The 16,876-nt window shown below is 43.6% G+C and overlaps 1 protein-coding gene and 1 non-coding gene across 12 annotated transcripts in view; both read right to left on the reverse strand.

Moving 5' to 3' along the window:
* The window catches only part of FNBP1 (formin binding protein 1), a 420,876-nt gene that overhangs the window by 222,969 nt on the left and 181,031 nt on the right, over positions 1 to 16,876 (reverse strand). The gene's annotated exons all lie outside the window — the stretch shown is intronic.
* On the reverse strand, positions 14,174 to 14,287 carry LOC128643273 (U5 spliceosomal RNA). The gene has a single exon (XR_008399795.1). It is a non-coding gene; the product is annotated as a U5 spliceosomal RNA (small nuclear RNA).

Consider the following 16,876-nt stretch of genomic DNA (forward strand, 5'->3'; position numbering starts at 1 on the left):
GATGACCCGTGGACTGAACACACTTAACAAGAGAAAATGACAAATCCTGCGTTGTTTCAACATGACTTATGCTTAAAGGGACACTGAACCCAATGTTTTTCTATCGTGATTCAGATAGAGCATGCAATTTTAAGCAACTTTCTAATTTACTCCTATTATCAAATTATTTTCATTCTCTTGGTATCCTTATTTGAAATGCAAGAATGTAAGTTTAGATGCAGGCCCATTTTTGGTGAACACACTGTGTTGTTCTTGCTGATTGGTGGATAAATTCACCTACCAATAAACAAGTGCTTTCCATGGGCTGAACCAAAATAATAACTTAGATGCCTTCTTTTTCAAATAAAGAAAGCAAGAGAACCAAAAAAAATGATAATAGGAGTAAATTAGAAAGTTGTTTAAAATTGCATGCTCTATCTGAATCACGAAAGAAAAAATTTGGGTTCAGTGTCCCTTTAAGTTTACAGTCACTGGCAGAAGGTGCCCAGCAGAAGACAACTGGCACAAAAGACCGTTATTTCCTCTGTTTAAACAACGCCAGTTCCTCTCACATCTGGAATCGACATTTTGGATCCTGGCTGATATCATTATCACATGGTAGGAATATTCAAATGCAGGAACAGTTAATTAATTTGATGGCTTATTCCTCAGTGTGGGAGAGGCTGGGGAGGGACTGGCATCCTGTTTACTAGAACAAAGCACTGTATGTCTTTTTATTTTTACTCTTTTAACTGGGGCAGGGATAACAATAGTAGATTAGTATCACAAATGATGAGTGAAGAAAAACAAACAGCTGAATAGGTGAAGACAGAGGATACCCCCCACATAGCTACATGATCACAAAAGCACAAGAAAAAGGAAGTTTTGTATGGATTGTTTTGTCAGCTGATGTTATGGTACATGTGCCTTGTGTTTATGCAGATGCAGATATAGCTCAGTATCACAGCAGTGCTTGTGTGATATGTATAAAAAACAAGATTTATGCTTACCTGATAAATCTATTTCTTTCCGGATATGGTGAGTCCACGGCTTCATCAATTACTGTTGGGAATACCACTCCTGGCCAGCAGGAGGAGGCAAAGAGCACCACAGCCAAGCTGTTAAAGTGAAGGTCAAGTCTGGGGTTGTGCTTAGCATTTTTTAATATGTTATCCCAAATAAGTATGATGTTCATTCATCAAATACTCGATAAATCCAAGCAAAAGTTTAAAATTTGAAGTTTTTAATATGCTCCGTATATGCAGTATATTCCGCCTGTCAGCAAGCCTCTATTGAGTGACACTTTTAACCTCTAATCTATTGTTGTACCCCGTGGCGTCCAGCCCCTTTTTACGTTCGTCATTGAGACCTTCCACGCATGCGTGTAAAGAAACCTTGCGTCATCGTCGGCATGCGCGTTCATGTTACGCGCATGCGTTGTCCGCTCTTAACATTGTTCTTACTTTCAATCCACAGCATCGCTCACTCACATCTTCGTTAATTTGCTCCGCATGCGCTATTGAGCTTAATATACGCATGCGCACTGCAAAGACAACAAGGGTGCACGAGCGTAGTCCGGTAGTAATAAACATAGCGGCGTGAAAGGAGAAGAATAAGGAAGTGTTGTATGGGCGGAGCTAAGCGTGCTAACGAAGGTACATTGAATATAAATTTTCTTTGCAAACTAATCAATATTTATTCATATAAAGTGAGCGACTTTAATGTTTTAAGCATAAACTTCAAACTGATGTATTTAGAATACCAAAAATTAACCTTCACTCCCCTACCCACAACCCCCAGTCATTTGACCAAAGGTAAATGGAGAAAAAGGAGTAACACAAGGTGTAGAGGTGTCTAAGGTTAGTCAAAAATAACTGTCTCAAATAAAGGGCGAGCCGTGGACTCACCATATCCGGAAAGAAATAGATTTATCAGGTAAGCATAACTTTTGTTTTTTTTCCTAAGATATGTTGAGTCCACAGCTTCATTAATTACTGTTGGAAATCAATACCCAAGCTAGAAGACACAGATGAATAGGGAGGGACAAGACAGGAAGAACTAAACAGAAGGCACCACCGCTTGAAGAACCTTTCTCCCAATAGAAGCCTCAGCCAAGGCAAAAGTATCAAATTTGGAAAATTTGGCAAAAGTATGCAGAGAAGACCAAGTTGCAGCCTTGCAAATTTGTTCTACAGAAGCTTCATTTTTGAAAGCCCAAGAAGAGGCAATAGCTCTAGTGGAATGAGTCGTAATTCTCTCAGGAGGCTGCTGTCCAGCAGTCTCATAAGCCAAATGAATTATACTTCTCAACCAAAGAGAAGTAACAGTCGCCTTCTGATCCCTACGTTTCCCAGAGAAACAGACAAACAAGGCAGAAGACTGGCGAAAATCCTTAGTCGCCTGTAGATAGAATTTAAGCACCTGCACAACATCCAAGTTGTGCAACAAGCGTTCCTTAGGAGAGGAAGGATTAGAACACAGAGAAGGAACAATAATTTTCTGATTAATATTTCTGTCCGAAACAACTTTAGGAAGGAAACCTAACTTAGTACGAAGAACCGTCTTATCGGCATGAAAGATAAGATAAGGCGAATCACATTGCAAAGCTAAGAGTTCTGAGACTCTCCGAGCAGAAGAAATAGCAAGAAGAAACAAAACCTTCCAAGATAATAACTTAATATCTATGGAATGCAAAGGCTCAAACGGAGTCTGCTGTAAAACTTTAAGAACAAGGTTAAGGCTCCAAGGAGGAGCAACAGACCAAAACACAGGCCTGATTCTGACCAGGGCCTAACAAAAGGAATGCACATCTGGCACGTCCGCCATCCGCTTATGCAGCAAAACAGATAAAGCAGAAATCTGACCCTTCAGGGTACTAACTCACAAACCCTTCTCCAGACCCTCCTGGAGAAAAGACAAAATCCTAGGAATCTGAACCCTACTCCGGGAGTAGTCCTTGGATTCACACCAATAAAGATATTTACGCCATACCTTATGGTAAATCTTTCTAGTAACAAGCTTGCGAGCCTGAATCATGGTCTCAATGATCGACTCCGAAAAAAACACGCTTAGACAGCACTAATCGTTTAATCTCTGAGCAGTCAGCTTCAGAGAAATGAGATTTGAATAAAGGAATGGACCCTGAAGTAGAAGGTCCTTCCTTAGAGGCAGTTTCCACGGTGGGAAATATGACATCCCCACTAGATCTGCATACCAGATCCTGCGAGGCCACGAAGGAGCTATTAGAATTACCAATGCTCTCTCCTGCTTGATACGAGCAATGATTTGTGGAAGGAGAGCAAACAGAAGAAACAGGTATGCTAGACTGAAATCCCAAGGAACCGCCAGAGCATCTATCAGGGCGGCCTGAGGATCTCTTGATCTTGAACCGTACCTTGGAAGTTTGGCATTCTGCCGAGACGCCATCAGATCCAACTCCGGCACCCCCCATTTGAGAGTTAAGCTGGAGAACACCTCCGGATGGAGTTCCCACTCCCTGGGATAAAAACATAATTTATGCTTACCTGATAAATTCCTTTCTCCTGTAGTGTATTCAGTCCACGGGTCATCATTACTTATGGGATATTAACTCCTCCCCAACAGGAAATGCAAGAGGATCACCCAAGCAGAGCTGCTACATAGATCCTCCCCTCTACGTCACACCCAGTCATTCGACCGAGAACCAAACAAGAAAGGAGAAACTATAGGGTGCAGTGGTGACTGGAGTATAATTTAAAAATTTAGACCTGCCTTAAAAAACAGGGCGGGCCGTGGACTGACTACACTACAGGAGAAAGGAATTTATCAGGTAAGCATAAATTATGTTTTCTCCTGTTAAGTGTAGTCAGTCCACGGGTCATCATTACTTATGGGATACCAATACCAAAGCTAAGTACACGGATGACGGGAGGGCCAGGCAGGATCTCTATACGGAAGGAACCACTGCCTGAAGAACCTTTCTCCCAAAAACAGCCTCCGAAGAAGCAAAAGTGTCAAATTTGCAAAATTTGGAAAAAGTATGAAGATAAGACCAAGTTGCAGCCTTGCAAATCTGTTCAACAGAGGCCTCGTTCTTAAAGGCCCAAGTGGAAGCCACAGCTCTAGTAGAATGAGCTGTAATCCTTTCAGGAGGTTGCTGTCCAGCAGTCTCATAGGCTAAGCGTATTATGCTACGAAGCCAAAAGGATAGAGAGGTAGCAGATGCTTTTTGACCTCTCCTCTGTCCAGAATAAACGACAAACAGGGAAGAAGTTTGTCGAAAATCTTTAGTTGCCTGTAAATAAAATTTCAGGGCACGGACTACATCTAGATTGTGCAGAAGTCGTTCCTTCTTTGAAGAAGGGTTAGGACACAATGATGGAACAACAATCTCTTGATTGATATTCTTGTTAGTGACTACCTTAGGTAAGAACCCAGGTTTAGTACGCAGAACTACCTTATCTGAATGAAAAATCAGATACGGAGAATCACAATGTAAGGCTGATAATTCAGAGACTCTACGAGCCGAGGAAATAGCCATTAAAAACAGAACTTTCCAAGATAACAGCTTGATATCAATAGAGTGAAGGGGTTCAAACGGAACACCCTGTAAAACGTTAAGAACTAAGTTTAAGCTCCACGGTGGAGCTACAGTCTTAAACACAGGCTTAATTCTAGCCAAAGCCTGACAAAAAGCCTGAACGTCTGGAACTTCTGACAGACGTTTGTGTAGAAGGATGGACAGAGCTGAGATCTGTCCCTTTAAAGAACTTGCAGATAAACCCTTTTCTAAACCTTCTTGTAGAAAAGACAATATCCTAGGAATCCTAACCTTACTCCATGAGTAACCCTTGGATTCGCACCAGTGTAAGTATTTACGCCATATCTTATGGTAAATTTTCCTGGTAACAGGTTTCCTAGCCTGTATTAAGGTATCAATTACTGGCTCCGAAAATCCACGCTTTGATAAAATTAAGCGTTCAATTTCCATGCAGTCAGCTTCAGAGAAATTAGATTTTGATGTTTGAAAGGACCCTGAATTAGAAGGTCCTGTCTCAGAGGCAGAGACCAAGGTAGACAGGATGACATGTCCACTAGATCTGCATACCAGGTCCTGCATGGCCACGCAGGTGCTATTAGAATCACTGATGCTTTCTCCTGTTTGATCCTGGCAATCAAACGAGGAAGCATCGGGAAGGGTGGAAACACATAAGCCATCCTGAAGGTCCAAGGTGCTGTCAAGGCATCTATCAGGACCGCTCCCAGGTCCCTGGACCTGGACCCGTAACGAGGAAGCTTGGCGTTCCGGCGAGACGCCATGAGATCCATATCTGGTTTGCCCCAACGTCGAAGTATTTGGGCAAAGACCTCCGGATGAAGTTCCCACTCCCCCGGATGAAAAGTCTGGCGACTTAGGAAATCCGCCTCCCAGTTGTCCACTCCTGGGATGTGGATCGCTGACAGGTGGCAAGAGTGAGACTCTGCCCAGCGAATTATCTTTAATACTGCCATCATCGCTAAGGAACTTCTTGTCCCTCCCTGATGGTTGATGTAAGCCACAGTCGTGATGTTGTCCGACTGAAACCTGATGAACCTCAGAGTTGCTAACTGAGGCCAAGCCAGAAGGGCATTGAGAACTGCTCTCAATTCCAGAATGTTTATTGGAAGGAGACTCTCCTCTTGAGTCCATGATCCCTGAGCCTTCAGGGAATTCCAGACAGCGCCCCAACCTAGTAGGCTGGCGTCTGTAGTTACAATTGTCCAGTCTGGCCTGCTGAAGGGCATCCCCCTGGACAGATGTGGCCGAGAAAGCCACCATAGAAGAGAATCTCTGGTCTCCTGATCCAGATTCAGCGTAGGGGACAAATCTGAGTAATCCCCATTCCACTGACTTAGCATGCACAATTGCAGCGGTCTGAGGTGCAGGCGTGCAAAAGGAACTATGTCCATTTCCGCTACCATTAAGCCGATTACCTCCATGCATTGAGCCACTGACGGGTGTTGAATGGAATGAAGGGCCCGGCAAGCATTTAGAAGCTTTGTTAACCTGTCCTCTGTCAGGTAAATTTTCATTTCTACAGAATCTATAAGAGTCCCCAAGAAGGGAACTCTTGTGAGTGGTAAGAGAGAACTCTTCTCCTCGTTTACTTTCCACCCATGCGACCTTAGAAATGCCAGTACTAACTCTGTATGAGACTTGGCAGTTTGAAAGCTTGACGCTTGTATCAGAATGTCGTCTAGGTACGGAGCTACCGAAATTCCTCGCGGTCTTAGTACCGCCAGAAGAGAGCCCAGAACCTTTGTAAAGATTCTTGGAGCCGTAGCCAACCCGAAGGGGAGAGCTACAAACTGGTAATGCTTGTCTAGGAAGGCAAACCTTAGATACCGGTAATGTTCTCTGTGAATCGGTATGTGAAGGTAAGCATCCTTTAAATCCACTGTGGTCATGTACTGACCTCTTTGGATCATGGGTAAGATTGTCCGAATAGTTTCCATCTTGAATGATGGAACTCTTAGGAATTTGTTTAGGATCTTTAAATCCAATATTGGTCTGAAGGTTCCCTCTTTTTTGGGAACCACAAACAGATTTGAGTAAAACCCTTGTCCGTGTTCCGACCGCGGAACTGGATGGATCACTCCCATTAGTAAAAGGTCTTGTACACAGCGTAGAAACGCCTCTTTCTTTATCTGGTTTGTTGACAACCTTGAAAGGTGAAATCTCCCTTGTGGAGGAGAAGCTTTGAAGTCCAGAAGATATCCCTGAGATATGATCTCCAACGCCCAGGGATCCTGGACATCTCTTGCCCAAGCCTGGGCGAAGAGAGAGAGTCTGCCCCCCACTAGATCCGTTACCGGATCGGGGGCCCTCACTTCATGCTGTCTTAGGGGCAGCAGCAGGTTTTCTGGCCTGCTTGCCCTTGTTCCAGGCCTGGTTAGGTTTCCAGCCTTGTCTGTAGCGAGCAACAGCTCCTTCCTGTTTTGGAGCAGAGGAAGTTGAAGCTGCTCCTGCCTTGAAGTTACGAAAGGCACGAAAATTAGACTGTCTAGCCCTGGGTTTGGCTCTGTCTTGAGGCAGGGCATGGCCTTTACCTCCCGTAATATCAGCGATAATTTCTTTCAAACCGGGCCCGAATAAAGTCTGCCCCTTGAAAGGTATGTTAAGTAGTTTCGATTTAGAAGTTACATCAGCTGACCAGGATTTTAGCCACAGCGCTCTGCGTGCCTGAATGGCGAATCCGGAATTCTTAGCCGTAAGTTTAGTTAAATGTACTACGGCATCAGAAATAAATGAATTAGCTAGCTTAAGGGTTTTAAGCTTAAGTGAAATCTCATCTAATGTCGCTGAGTCAAGGGTCTCTTCCAGAGACTCAAACCAAAATGCTGCCGCAGCCGTGACAGGCGCAATGCATGCAAGGGGTTGTAATATAAAACCTTGTTGAACAAACATTTTCTTAAGGTAACCCTCTAACTTTTTATCCATTGGATCTGAAAAGGCACAGCTATCCTCCACCGGGATAGTGGTACGCTTAGCTAAAGTAGAAACTGCTCCCTCCACCTTAGGGACCGTTTGCCATAAGTCCCGTGTGGTGGCGTCTATTGGAAACATTTTTCTGAATATAGGAGGGGGTGAGAAAGGCACACCGGGTCTGTCCCACTCCTTAGTAATAATTTCAGTAAGTCTCTTAGGTATAGGAAAAACATCAGTACTCGTCGGTACCGCAAAATATTTATCCAACCTACACATTTTCTCTGGGATTGCAACTGTGTTACAATCATTCAGAGCCGCTAACACCTCCCCTAGCAATACACGGAGGTTTTCCAGCTTAAACTTAAAATTTGAAATGTCTGAATCCAATTTATTTGGATCAGATCCGTCACCCGCAGAATGAAGCTCTCCGTCCTCATGCTCTGCAAATTGTGACGCAGTATCAGACATGGCCCTAGTATTATCAGAATACTCTGTTCTCATCCCAGAGTGATCTCGTTTACCTCTAAGTTCTGGCAATTTAGACAAAACTTCAGTCATAACATTAGCCATGTCTTGTAAAGTGATTTGTAATGGCCGCCCTGATGTACTTGGCGTTACAATATCACGCACCTCCTGAGCAGGAGATGCAGGTACTGACACGTGAGGCAAGTTAGTCGGCATAACTTCCCCCTCGTTGTCTGGTGAATGTTGCTTAACATGTACAGATTGACTTTTATTTAAAGTAGCATCAATGCAATTAGTACATAAATTTCTATTGGGCTCCACCTTGGCTTTTGAACATATTGCACAAAGAGATTCCTCTGTGTCAGACATGTTTAAACACACTAGCAATTAGACTAGCAAGCTTGGAAATACTTTTCAACTAAATTTAAGAAGCACACAAACAAACTGTCACAGTTGAATAACAATGAACCGGATTAGTTATAGAAACCAAATTTAGCAATGGATGATTAACCCTTAATATCAGAAAAAAACGTATAACAATTGACAATATAAGCGTTTTTATCACAGTCAAGCACAGTCTCACAGGTCTGCTGTGAGTGATTACCTCCCTCAAAACTAGTCTTGAAGACCCCTGAGCTCTGTGGAGACGTCCTGGATCATGCAGGGAGAAAAGACAGACTGTGACTGAATTTCTGATGCGTAGTAAAAGCGCCAAAATAGGCCCCTCCCACTCACACTACAACAGTGAGGGAAGCTCAGTAAACTGTTTTAATTTAAAACAAACGACAGCCATGTGGAAAATAAAGCCCAAAACAATTTTCACCAAGTACCTCAGATAATTAAACGATTTAACATGCCAGTAAACGTTTAAAATCTAATATATGAAATGTCATTAAAAAGCCTGCTGCTAGTCGCTCACACTGCAAGTTAGGCTAAAAGTTATATGCATACAGTATTTTCCCAGTGAAGTGCCATTCCCCAGAAATACTTAAGTGTAAACATATATACATATCAGCCTGATACCAGTTGCTACTACTGCATTTAAGGCTGTACTTACATTATATCGGTATTAGCAGTATTTTCTCAGTCAATTCCATTCCTTAGAAAATAATATACTGCAACATACCTCTTTGCAGGTGAACCTGCCCGCTGTCCCCTGATCTGAAGTTACCTTACTCCTCAGAATGGCCGAGAACAGCAAACGGATCTTAGTTACGTCCGCTAAGATCATATACAAAAACTCAGGTAGATTCTTCTTCAAATTCTGCCTGAGAAGGAAACAACACACTCCGGTGCCGTTTTAAAATAACAAACTTTTGATTGAAGATATAAAAAACTAAGTTTAATCACCACAGTCCTCTCACACATCCTATCTATTAGTTGGGTGCAAGAGAATGACTGGGTGTGACGTAGAGGGGAGGAGCTATGTAGCAGCTCTGCTTGGGTGATCCTCTTGCATTTCCTGTTGGGGAGGAGTTAATATCCAATAAGTAATGATGACCCGTGGACTGACTACACTTAACAGGAGAAATGTCTGTCTGCTCAGGAAATCCGCTTCCCAGTTGTCCACACCTGGAATGTGAATAGCAGACAGATAGCAATTGTGAGTTTCCGCCCACAGGATAATCCGAGCCACCTCCTGTTTCCCAATACATAAACTGCAGACATTTTCTACTGCAACAGAGGGAAGACAAATATGCTTGAAAATGAGGAGGCAACAAGGAAACTGCCAGCCAGAAGTGTTTGTTCTTATATAGCTGATATAACCATGCTGGCTCCCTTGATTATGTACTCAGACTGTATAACAACTTATAAAGGAAATCCTGCAGCCAATAGAAATCACATTACGTTGCTTTCTGCGTATAGCATCTTACAATCGCCTATATTTTCGAATACATGTGTTTGTCTATTAGGATTATAAGTATTTTCAATGTTTTGAGAAAAGCTTGTCACCTTTTAGTTTGCAAGAAAAAACTGTGAGATCTGCAATGCGAAATTCTTTGCAGAATTACACTGGGATTAGAGACAATTTCATATACGTCCATGGAACGCCCATGTTCAGCACATTTTACGAAAAAATTACGCTTTGTATTTTGTACTTTGTACTTTAAAAGTATTAATTTATTGCTTTTTTTTTTTGCACATCCACCGTATTTATTGTCCCTTTAATGGAAGATTTCCTCTACAAGACCATGCACAGCTCAGGCATCTCAGCGGTCAGATCACATTACTGTGTGGGATGTGCATTTTGGCATGCAGTGGTTCTATGATACCAACCTCAGCCCTGTATCTCACCCATTAAACAGCCTGTAGCTAGACAGCGCAAGATAACACTGCTACAGTAACAGAGGAAACACGCAGTGGAATGTCTCATGTAACTTTAAATAACACCAAGCACTCACCCAGCCTCTTGAGCTGTGCTTATATCATTTTAGACACTAAGGCACTTGTGGTAATCTAGTAACTGCAGCCTGTAGAGGCACATGAAGGAAAGCAATGAATTCCCTTGCAAGGCTAATTCTAGTTTTTAAATCCTACAACACAGAGAGTATAAAAATAGTCAGTTTTCTAATCACACACAGCAGTCGGTGCTCTGCTTCTGACACAGATTAATTAGCACAAAACTGAAACCCTCAATCAGACAGGAAATAGTTTTATTGCCCACATCCGATAACACAGGGCACTGCAGGGGGAGGAGCTAAGGTAGATGCTATTTCTAACTGCTAGACACTCTCAGTTCATCAATAATGTACAGAGCGGAATCCAATTACTTTAAATGGACAAGTCACAATACAACTTTTATGATTCAGACATAAAAAAATAATTATTAAACTATTAAACTGCCTTCTGTTTGTCTCCTTTGTGGAAACTTAACTCATTTTAGTGTCTTAAACACTATGAGCCATATTTACTAATGTGCAAGCAAACAAGATTCCCAGGCAGGGAGCCAGTCCACATGTGCTTGCAGTGAGTAAGCAAGCATCTGCTGCCGTGTTTACAGAGCATAGGTCTGGTCCCATCTGCAGATTATCCAATTAGAGGGACTTCAGCCATTTCTTCAAGCAGGGGGTTCAGCTTTGTAGGGACCTCAGGTGCAATACAGTTAGAGCTGCATCAAATCAGTCGTTCAGCTGCTTCTGATAGAAGGCATTAAGGAGAATCTTCAGTTCCTCCATGAGGTAACAATCTATATCCGCCATCTTGAAGGTAAAGGTACCCCTGGCTTAAAGAGACAGCCTACAATAGATTTTTTTATTGTTTTAAAAGATAGATAATCCCTTTATTACCCATTCCCTAGTTTTGCATAACCAGCACAGTTATATTAATATACATTTTACATCTGTGATTATCTTATGTCTAAGCATCTTCTGACAGCCCCCTGATCACATTACTTTGTATTTATTATCTATTGACTTGCATTTAGTACTGTGCTTTGCTAAATCTTAAATACCTCCTCGGGTGTAAACACAATGTTATCTATATGGCCCACATGAACTAGCAGTCTCCTGCTGTGAAAAGCAAATTAAAAAGCATATGATTATGAGGCTGTCTATACAGCCTTTGAGTCAGTCATTCTGCCAAGGGAACAAGGAACAGTAGGAGAAATATCAGGGTGAAAAGGTGCCAGAAGAATAAAGAAAGAAATAAACGGCCGCCCCATATAAAAACGTGGGCGGGGAGCTGTGGACTCTCCCCGTCAGAAGAAAAGAAAATTATCAGGTAAGCATAATTTAAGTATTTCTTCTTAAACGAGTCCACAGCTGCATTCATTACTTTTGGGAAAACAATAACCAAGCTATAGAGGACACTGAATGCAAAAAAGGGCGGGTAGACGAGGCGGCCCATTCGGAGGGCACCACAGCTTGACAAAAACAAACTGCTTCACGAGAAACAGAAGGATAAAACCTGAAAGGACCAGGTAACTGCCCATCAGTTAAAACCAGCAAGACTGCTTAGAATCAGTAGATTTCACCGAGCACAAAGCCTCCGAAGAGACCAGGCTCCAAGCCAACACCTAAACTCACCCCCGACCCGAGAGAAGGGGACCTCCACATACCCCCTGAAGGGAAGAGGAAGAAGAAGAAGAAGAACTCAACAGAGATCTAAAGACCAACAAGCTAAGGAAAAAGGAACCCTAGCCAAACTCCAAGTGCAAACCAAGGTTGCAACAGGATAAAAACGCATAGAGAACGAACTCCCCTATCTGAACAGAAGTCCAAGGGTCCATGTAACATCCCAACCCTGGAGACCTAGAGACACAAGTTAGACCCCATCCCTCCCACAGCGTGCAATCTGCACTATGAAAGAGCGACTGAGGGATAAAACCCACCCCCGGAAACCGCCTAAAAATAGCACCATAAATCTTATCGTCCTCCAGATGAAGCCACAGGCTTCCCTCTGCAACAGAAGTCTAGCAGATTCCAGCCAATAACACTAGCCAACCAAGCTAGGAACTGCACCAGGACTCCCACAGAGGAAAAATTCCAAAGGAGTGCAGAAACCCACTCTCTTCCAGGAAAAACAAGGAAGCAGGAGAGCATCCAAAACCAGCAGAGAAAGCCCAATGCTGAGGAAGGAAACACTGTGAAGCCTCCCAGTTAAGGAGGGATTACAATATCTAAGTAAGATACGCAGACAAGACTCGACCACGCAGACAGACCTCTGACCCCCTCACAGAGGCAACGGACTCAGCATCAAAGCGACTGGCAATGTCCGAAGGCAGGGAAAGAAACCATTCCCCGGCCACCCAGATCCTCAGTAAGGAAAAAGGAGGGGAACTAAATTAAACGGTACCAATGGGTAGAGCAAACTCCACCATTTGCTAACAAGACTGGCATGCTAACCAACTAAGCTACGACAGAACATAGGACGAGCTCGGGTTCCAGAACCGAGACACAGATTCTTACCCTATAAGAAGGGACACTCTCAGGCAAAAGAGAAAGACTACACTTAAACAACAGTGACGGCACGATACCAACATCCAACCTGCACGCAAGGCATGGGGGACCCCACCGAACAGAGGAAGCCCTCCGGGGGACTAGGTGGATACTGTGGTATGTCCCAATCTCCCTAAGGGGAGGAGAAAGCCAAATATAACCGCTCACCCGCCCACAGGCATGAAATGTGCTGCAGCAGACAGACGGTAAAGGCAATACAGATTGTAGAGGAACCATCCGGCTGCAACAGCCGGCCCAGTAGAAAAATAAACAGCCATAGAGCACACTATTAAGGTGTAAATAGCTGCAAAAGATTGTGACTGCAATCTCCCGCTTGCTAGGCAGCTAAACTACCCACCAGGCTTTTTCCAAGTCTTCCTTAAGAGAAAAACAAAAACCCCCTGAAAGGGCAAGTGGAAATATCAGAACTGGAAAGGACTGAACCGCCCAAGACCCATCTAAGAGATTCGGTCAGATATCCAAGACATGAACATGTCCGGAAAACCAGAGCAGCTACAAGGTAGTAACCCCTGAGGAACCATACGTATACCTCATACGGAGAACCTGTACCCAAGCAGATGCAACCACAGCCACATCCAAAGTTCCATGGACACTGGACGTTTGCTAAGCATCCCAGAGACAGAGAGCATATCTCCAAAAGGCTCGAGGGACAACACCCCAGAGTTAGAGCTAAAAACTAGATAATCCAGTTTGAGAAGATAAAATAGTCTCCAAACAATCCCTTCAGGATCAACCTCCCGGAAACTCACACAGCTCAAGGAACTAACAATCGACGAGCCTCACAATTCCTGGCGAGCGACAGATAAAGCCGAGACATTTTAAGTAAGGGCAGCTCCAGGAAAAATCAGAAACAAACGCATTCTCCAGAGCCCCAAAACATGGGAGCAGACGAGAAACAGTAGGAGGAAGAAAAAGGCTGTAAATGCCCGAACTTCCCTAACAGATGACCCCCCAACCAGCCCCAAGAAGGGGAAAAAAGAAGACACCTTGACCCCTTAAGGAAGAGTTACCGGCATCAAGGCCTCAAAAAATACATTCAATAAGAATACCATAGAGGAGATAAAAATCACTCCAACCTGGTATCCCAGATGTCCAAGGAGTCATTTCAACCTTGTCCCATTGGGAATGGAGAACCCTAGTTCCGAGGCCAAAGGACCTCTGGAACCCTCAGAGTAATCTTTAGCAGGATCCCTTCTGGAACCCCGCCAACAATCAGGAACTGGACAATGAGGACTGAGTACAATCCCTCTGATGCCCCACCCAAAGGAAGAAACGAGAACCAGCCTGACGTCTAGGAACGAAAGGCCTCCTCTGCAATGTTTTAGCCCTGCAAGGGGCAGAGCCTCAACATTTTTTTGAAAACTCATGGAAGATCCTCTCCACAGAAAACTTTAGTAAAGGCGAAAGCTTTATTCGATCTGAAGGGAAACCAGAGTATAACAAACTCCTCATCAGAGTGAGCAACTGACCACCCAACCAGGACAGCCAGATATACCGGCACCACGTGGATGATATAGATCTTAAGGAACAGAAAACAGTGCCAGACCAGAACCAGCCTGCTACATAGTGCACTCAGAACTGACCCAGGCCACAGAAAAATCGAAACCCCAATAGGAATCGACAAAAGGAACTATAGACATAACAATGTACTAACACCTTAACATGCAACAAGTGCCCAAGCGACCACAAAATCACTAGTATCAAATTCCAGAGAAGAAATGATTCCCAAAGGAAAAATTATAACAGACATGAGCTTTTCAAAAAGAAATAAAATACATCCTAACAGGATCAAAGAAAGGAGGTGAATGTCCAAAATGAATGGGCACACTAAAAGGACCAGCCAATCAGAGACCCCATTCTCCCGAAACTCAGAACTGGAATAAGGTACCCAAAAAAGAAAGTAAATTGGAGACGACAAGGAGATTAACTTCATCCCCCCACATCTAACCCAGCTTGCCGTCTGGAACAGAAGACCGAGGATCCCTCAACCCATTAGGATTGGGATTCTCCAGCACCACCAAAACATGCTGCTAAAGGACACAAAGGCGCGCCCGTCTATAATGAAAAGCAAGACTTACCTCCGCCGGGGCAATTGACGACCCCGACCCGAGGGTTGGGCCCCTGAAGCTTCAGAGGAAACTGCTTCCCCAGATGGCTGATCTGACCCAGACGATCCCACGCCTGTGTCAGGATGTCATTCTGCAAACCAGACTTATTTTCTCTATACTGTGCTGTTCCTTTAAATTACAATTGTGTTCATCTTTTCACTCCTTATAAATTCCCAGCAGCCCCTTCTTCTTTGCTTGGTATTGTTGTGCTACAGAGTATCCAGCCTTGTGCATTGCACTTACTCTCTTGAAAACTACCTGACCGTTCTCAGCTCCTACTTCAGTGAAATAACATAATTTATGCTTACCTGATAAATTCCTTTCTCCTGTAGTGTGATCAGTCCACGGGTCATCATTACTTATGGGATATTGCTCCTCCCCAACAGGAAGTGCAAGAGGATTCACCCAGCAGAGCTGCCATATAGCTCCTCCCCTCTACGTCACCTCCAGTCATTCGACCAAGGACCAACGAGAAAGGAGAAGCCAAAGGGTGTAGTGGTGACTGGAGTATAATTTAAAAAATATTTACCTGCCGTAAAAAACAGGGCGGGCCGTGGACTGATCACACTACAGGAGAAAGGAATTTATCAGGTAAGCATAAATTATGTTTTCTCCTGTTAAGTGTGATCAGTCCACGGGTCATCATTACTTCTGGGATACCAATACCAAAGCAAAAGTACACGGATGACGGGAGGGACAGGCAGGCTCTTTATACAGAAGGAAACACTGCCTGAAGAACCTTTCTCCCAAAAATAGCCTCCGAAGAAGCAAAAGTGTCAAATTTGTAAAATTTGGAAAAAGTATGAAGCGAAGACCAAGTTGCAGCCTTGCAAATCTGTTCAACAGAGGCCTCATTCTTAAAGGCCCAAGTGGAAGCCACAGCTCTAGTGGAATGAGCTGTAATTCTTTCAGGAGGCTGCTGTCCAGCAGTCTCATAAGCTAAACGTATTATGCTACGAAGCCAAAAAGAGAGAGAGGTAGCAGAAGCTTTTTGACCTCTCCTCTGACCAGAGTAAACGACAAACAGGGAAGACGTTTGTCGAAAATCCTTAGTTGCCTGTAAATAAAATTTCAGGGCACGAACTACATCCAGATTGTGCAGAAGTCGTTCCTTCCTTGAAGAAGGATTTGGACACAAGGATGGAACAACAATCTCTTGATTGATATTCCTGTTAGTGACTACCTTAGGTAAGAACCCAGGTTTAGTACGCAGAACTACCTTATCCGAGCAATGTAAGGCTGATAACTCAGAGACTCTTCGAGCCGAGGAAATAGCCATTAAAAATAGAACTTTCCAAGATAACAACTTTATATCAATGGAATGAAGGGGTTCAAACGGAACGCCCTGTAAAACGTTAAGAACAAGGTTTAAACTCCATGGCGGAGCAACAGTTTTAAACACAGGCTTAATCCTGGCCAAAGCCTGACAAAAAGCCTGAACGTCTGGAACTTCTGACAGACGTTTGTGCAACAGAATGGACAGAGCTGAGATCTGTCCCTTTAAGGAACTAGCGGATAAACCCTTTTCTAAACCTTCTTGTAGAAAAGACAATATCCTAGGAATCCTAACCTTACTCCAAGAGTAACCTTTGGATTCGCACCAATATAGGTATTTACACCATATTTTCTATATTCTTTCTGGTAACAGGCTTCCTAGCCTTTATTAAGGTATCAATAACTGAGAAGTTAGATTTTGATGTTTGAAAGGACCCTGTATCAGAAGGTCCTGTTTCAGAGGTAGAGACCAAGGTGGACAGGATGACATGTCCACCAGATCTGCATACCAAGTCCTGCGTGGCCATGCAGGCGCTATTAGAATCACTGATGCTCTCTCCTGTTTGATTCTGGCAATCAATCGAGGAAGCATCGGGAAGGGTAGAAACACATAAGCCATCCTGAAGGTCCAAGGTGCTGTCAAG

This window comes from Bombina bombina, chromosome 12, assembly GCF_027579735.1.
Source record: "Bombina bombina isolate aBomBom1 chromosome 12, aBomBom1.pri, whole genome shotgun sequence".
Classification (NCBI taxonomy): Eukaryota; Metazoa; Chordata; class Amphibia; order Anura; family Bombinatoridae; genus Bombina; species Bombina bombina.